Below are 6,812 nucleotides of genomic sequence, written 5' to 3' on the forward strand. Positions count from 1 at the left end.
AAAAAGTGTCATTGTGGTCTTGTCCACTTTAAAAATCTTTACTTTCCTAAGAAAGAAAAGCTGTGTCTACCCCTTCTGACAAATTCATTCCTTTGTTAACATCAAAGTTTATCCTGTCATTGATTATTCTCCTTAGATATAGTGCTCTACTATCTTCACTATCTCCCATTTAATTAATGTTACTACAGTAATTAAAACAATAGCATTAAAATACATAAACACACGTTAATCCGTAAACAGTTAGGTTACACAATTAGACTTCCTTAGCTCTGAACATATACACCTCTTTCCCACAGGCTTGTGTCTATTATGACACCATGCATGGTTCCAACACCCTTATCAAGTCTTAGGATGATACCACAGAACTAAGCCTTATTAAGAATACTGATGCGTCCACTTATAGAGAGTTGGTTCAAAGCTTAGTAATATGGGGTTTCAACAACAACCTGATCCTCAATATTATGAGAACCAATGAGCCCATTGTAGTATGCAGGAAATCTAAAAGCTAGAGATGCACCCTATTTACATCATTAGGACTACAGCTGGCCATTTCTCCAGCATTAAGTTCCTGGGTGTCCACATCTACAAGGATCTCTCTTTTACTCTCAAAAGCTTTATAATAGTTAAGAAGTCACAGAAGGATCTCTATTTTCTAATGAGATTGAGGAAATTCTACCTCTGTCTTTAGATTCTGGTCAACTTCTACTGCTACAGAGCATTCTGACCAGCTGTATCACATAGTGGTTTGGCAGCTACAACTTTTCTGACTGGGAAGCTGTTCTCGAGTGGTTAAAACTGCCCAATATGTAATTGGCACCCCACTATCTGCCATTGGGGCAGGCACAGTGCCAGTATAGGGCCCATGTTTTGTCATTAGTCCACCTTGTTTTTTAACTTAGGTTTTTTTTCCCTCAAATGACAGCTAGCCTATAAAGCAGATATACAGTACATTTTATTCACATCTACCTTAATTAAAATATCAGTTGAGTATAAACAACATAAGTCTTAACCTTAACTTAACTTTATCATTAGAAGAGTTCATTTAACTCTTTAAAATATTTGGAAAGCACATATCCGGATATCGATTGATTAGACTTCACTACTGTCACGCTTCCCTTGTACATATCCTGTACAACTCTTACGTACTTCTCTGCCACTCCCGACTTCCTCATACAATACCACAACTGCTCTTGAGGCACCCTGTCATATGCTTTCTCCAGGTCCACAAAGACGCAATGCAACTCCTTCTGGCCTTCTCTATACTTCTCCATCAACATTCTCAGAGCAAATATTGCATTTGTGGTGCTCTTTCTTGGCATGAAACCATACTGCTGCTAACTAGTCATCACCTCACTTCTTAACCTAGCTTCCACTACTCTTTCCTATAACTTCATGCTGTGGCTCATCAATTTTATCCCCTTGTAGTTATTACAGTCCTGCACATATTCTTAAATATCGGCACCAATACACTTCTTCTCCACTCCTCAGGCATCCTCTCACTTTCCAAGATTCCATTAAACAATCTGGTTAAAAAGTGCATTGCCATCTCTCCTAAACACCTCCATTCTTCCACAGGTATGTCATCTGGACCAACGTCCTTTCCATTTTTCATCCTCTTCATAGCTGTCCTTACTTCCTCCTTGCTAATCCGTTGCACTTCCTGATTCACTATCTCCACATCATCCAACCTCTTCTCTCTCTTGTTCTCTTCATCCATAAGCCTCTCAAAGTACTCTTTCCATCTTCTCAACACACCCTCCTCGCTTGTGAGTATGTTTCCATCTTTATCCTTTATCACCCTAACCTGCTGCACATCTTTCCCAGCTCAGTCCCTCTGTCTAGCCAATCGGTACAGGTCCTTTTCTCCCTCCTTAGTGTCCAACCTTTCATACAACTTATCATACGCCTTTTTTTAGCCTTCGCCACCTCTCTCTTCACCTTGCGCCTTATCTCCTTGTACTCTTGTCTACTTTCTGCATCTCTCTGACTATCCCACTTCTTCTTTGCCATCCTCTTCCTCTGTATACTCTCCTGTATTTCCTCATTCCACCACCAGGTTTCCTTTTCCTCCTTCCTCTGTCCTGATGTCATGCCAAGCACTCTTCTTGCTGTCATCCTGACTACGTCTGCTGTAGTTTCCCAACTGTCTGGTAATTCTTCACTGCCATCCAGTGCCTGTCTCACCTTGTCCATAAACGCAACCTTGCAGTCTTCCTTTCCCAAATTCCACCATTTGATCCTTGGCTCTGCCCTCACACTTTTCCTCTTCTTGATCTCCAACGTCATCCTACAGACCACCATCCTATGCTGCTTAACTACACTTTCCCCTGCCACCACTTTGCAGTCTTCAATCTCCTTCAGATCAACTCTTCTACATAGGATGTAATCTACCTGTGTGCATCTTCCTCCACTCTTGTACGTAACCCTATGTTCCTCTCTCTTCTTAAAATATGTATTCATCACAGCCATGTCCATCCTTTTGGCAAAATCCACTATCATCTGACCTTCTTCATTCCTCTCCTTGACACCATACCTACCCATCACCTCCTCGTGTCCACTGTTCCCTTCACCAACATGTCCATTGAAATCCGCTCTAATCACCACTTTCTGTCCCTTGGGCACACTATTCATCCATTCATCCAGCTCACTCCAAAAATCTTCTTTCTCCTCCATCGCACACCCAACATGCGGGGCATGTGCATTAACAAAATTCATCATCACACCTCCAATTTCCAGCTTCATAATCATTACTCTGTCTGACACTCTTTTCATTTCCAAAACACTCTTGACATACTGTTCCTTCAGAATAACCCCTACGCCATTTCTCCTCCCATCCACACCATGATGAATCCACCTCCGATCCTCCTGGCCTTAATCCCTTTCCATTTAGTGTCTTACACGCACAATATATCAGCCTTCCTTCTCTCCATCATATCTGCTAACTCTCTCCCCTTACCAGTCATACTGCCAGCATTCAAAGTTCCTACCCTCAGTTCCATTCTCTTTACTTTCCTCTTCTCCTCCTGCCTCCAGACACTTCTCCCTCCTCTTCTTCTCCGTCTTTTTCAGCCAACAGCAGCCCAATTTCCGTCAGCAACCTGTTGTCTAACAGTACTGGTGGTGGCTGTTAACCCAGGCCTCGACCGATCCGGTATGGAAATTTGTATTGTTGTCTGCATATTGATTAATATTAGTAATATTCACAAACCACAAACACACTTTCTATTAAAGTTTCCAACTTCTGTTACAGCTGGTAAGGTTGCGCAGCTCAACGGCTCATTGATACAACAGATTACAGTGCATGGCTGGAATAGAGGACACTGAAAGATACAATTTTGACATGTTTGTAGTTGAGAAGAGATTCATTCATATATTCAGAGACTGGAACTGCATGCTACAGGCATACATACACAAATTACAAAGAATTGCAAAGTAGGAATCCGACTGTTTGCTGTTATATATTTCTAATGATCGAAATTATAATGGATTTTATTTGAGTATTTGTGCTTTGAAATAGGCTGGTATCTCATATGTATCATCAAAAGGTAGGCAGTCAGTTTATATTCAACATTTGAAAGTGGGTTTAAGTTTGTATTAACAAGAATCATTCTGACTACACGTGCAAATATAAAAAATAACAATGATGCTGTGTACATTGGTATGATTGGGCTTCTAAAATATTTTTTTAAATTAATGTATATTCCACAGAAACAAAAATAGCACTAGGACAACCAAATTTAGGCCCACCATTTTATTAAATCTTGTGTGCTAGTACTGCACTGGGAACATTAAGCACAAGTGGTGTCTGTGGAAAGCCACAGCCATGGACTATTTACCTTCCTGCTATCATTGAAAGAGTACAGGAACTTTTGTGCTAGCACTAAAAAGCCAAGGAGAAGCTTCTTTCCTGCTGTTGTTGAATTTTACACTCAAGTGGTAGACACGGCCCCCTTCCTTGCCTTACCATCTTCCATTATGTTTATTGGTATTTAGAGCTGGCTTGTTACATTACATCTATATTTCTATTGCTACTATTACTTACATATTTTTTATAATATATGCATTGGTTGTATTTATTTCTCATAATTATACCTTTTTGTATATAATTACTGTTTATATTATGAGGTTTCTAAACTCTTTTGGGACCTGCTCAGACAGGACGACACGCCGAAGAGCATTCCAAAGCGTGATTGCCGCGTCTGTGGAAGACAGCTTATCCATTGCTGAGAAAACTGCAGGCTTACAGCACTGTAGTGGCTCACGGTGGAAGCAAGTCTGAGCTGATTGTGGTCGCGCTATAAGTGCCTGTCGTCGATGGGTTATGCAAGGAACATTATAAATACAGAGAACAGTATAACTTGGCCACTAACCTAGCCACAACCCTGCCTGACTGCTGTGTCTGTGTATAGGATAGTTATAGATCCCGCTACAATAAATAACTGTGCTGTTCCTGTTTCAAGTGGAATAAAGTTGGTTTAGCTAAAATACTGAGACTCAGACTCATGTTTTGGGCTGCAAGACAGAGACTCACATATCACAATATATATTCACATTCATATGCACTCATGTTTATATTTAAATTTACTTGTTTGTCTTATATTTCATTATTGTTTGCACTGGTGAGATTTGCCCCTTAAGGTAAGTTACAAAACTGTGCTCCCTTGTCATCTTGCTTACACTGTGTTCAATGACAAAGTTCAAACTGATCCAATCTGTGTATTTAAAGTTTTGGCAAAAATGCAAATATTTTAAAATTTCATAATTAATTTAAGAATGGGACCCTGATTGTGAAAATCTTTGGTTCTTTCAAAGTTCCTTGGAATATCACAATCAATATAAAACTGAAAGGTAACACTTTCCCATTATGACTCTTGTCACGCTAATCTTGTTCCGTGTCTTAAGGGTTCTGCTGTGGAGATAATGAAACAAGATAGATCTATTTTGCCAAGAGGACATTCATGGAACAGGTAATGACAGACCGGCCCACTCTCAGGACTGAAATGTCACACAACAAAAGACACTGACTCATCTACCCATTGTAATTGCTTGTGGGATTTTAGAAAACTCCCAAATGTAACTGAAAAGACAAAAAAAAGCAAACATTTGTCACAGGACATTTGTCAGTCTGATATTTTTGAAACCACTCCATTGGAAAAATATTAAAGCCTTGGTAGCATATGTGTTTGTCATTTCTCAGTCATTCTGCATAAATGTCCTTGGTAAGTAAATATTTATGTTAATACAGTATATACACGGGGACAACTTTATTAAGTCAGCCTATCAAGTAGCAAGTATGAATGTGTAGTACCAAGTGAGGCATCAACTGGAATACTGTGTTCAGTTTTGGTCTTCAGGCTACAAAAAGGACATAAGAGTACTAGAAAAGGTCCAGAGAAGAGTGACTAGGGCTACAGGGGATGAATTATGAGGAAAGACTAAAAGCCTTAACTGTTTAAACAAAAGAAGACAAAGAGGAGACATCGCAGTGTTCAAAATTATGAAGGGATTTAGTACAGTGGATTGACACTGTTATATTAAAATGCATTCATCAAGAGGCAATTAAGGGTAAATTTCACAAAAACATTAGGAAGTTTATCTTCATACAAAGAACAACAGACACATGGAAAATCTACCAAATTGTGTGGTAAACAGTAGGACTTTACAGACCTTCAAAGCAAGACTTGATGATATTTTGGAAGAATTAAGTGTGTAGGACAGGTGAAATGTTTGTCAGCAGGTTTTACAGAGAGAGAACATGATATAAAATTAAAAACACATCAACAAAGAACACAGCCACCAAACATAAACCTAGTACAAATAAAAAATAGCAGTGAGCATAATGCTTATGGTAAAATATTAGATCATACATTCAGTATTTGAATAATATTTAAACCAACATTTAGACATGACTGATGATTGATGTAAATGCTAACTGATTATCCTATAATTTAAGCCTGAGGCAGTTTATTAAAATTGAACGTATTCTTAAGATTAATAGCCGTTTTGATGAAAGAGTACTGGAATCAGCAATTTTTCATCCTCAGAACCCTGACTCCTTGAAATGATGTCAACAACTAAAAGTAAGAATATAGTGAGTGCATCTTGCATTACAAACAAAATGCACTTTGCTTTCCATAATACTTGTTTATTATACAGGTCTGTAAGACTGGACTGACAAGACATTGTTATTTTTTTTGCTTGATTTTACAATTTGATTTATTTATTTTTTTTGCTAACATTATGATTTCCAAACCAGGTCAGCAGAAGATAAGTAAAGACAGACTCAGTACAAGATTTATGAAAGAGTGAAATAATGGTAGGAATGACATTAAAAACACTCAGCTTCCTTAAACAACAGAGGTGATGCTGTCCATTTCTTTTAGATGGCTTCTGTGTTTTCCTTAAATATTGGTAACTGTCAACAATCTTCACCGCCTGGCCTTTGATAATTATTTCTTGTGGATGAACAGTGTTTCTTAAATCAATTATAATTTCCTTAGTTTTATATGTACAAAAGACTCATCACACCAGTTAAAAAAATCAGGGCTAATTTCATTCTCATTCAGTAGGCTTACAATCGCAGAGTTGTCAGCAAATTTAAGATTAACCTGTTTTCAAATTTACTGCAACAGCCATTTTTGAAGAGGATTTACAAAAGAGGTGAAAGAAAGCAGCATATTACACAGACAACCATTGACTTTTGCTCTTTGAGTCCTCGTCTCTTAAAACGTCAATCAGCCACACTAGATAGATAGATAGATAGATAGATAGATAGATAGATAGATAGATAGATAGATAGATAGATAGATAGA

Source organism: Erpetoichthys calabaricus, chromosome 3, assembly GCF_900747795.2.
Source record: "Erpetoichthys calabaricus chromosome 3, fErpCal1.3, whole genome shotgun sequence".
In the NCBI taxonomy this organism is placed as follows: Eukaryota; Metazoa; Chordata; class Cladistia; order Polypteriformes; family Polypteridae; genus Erpetoichthys; species Erpetoichthys calabaricus.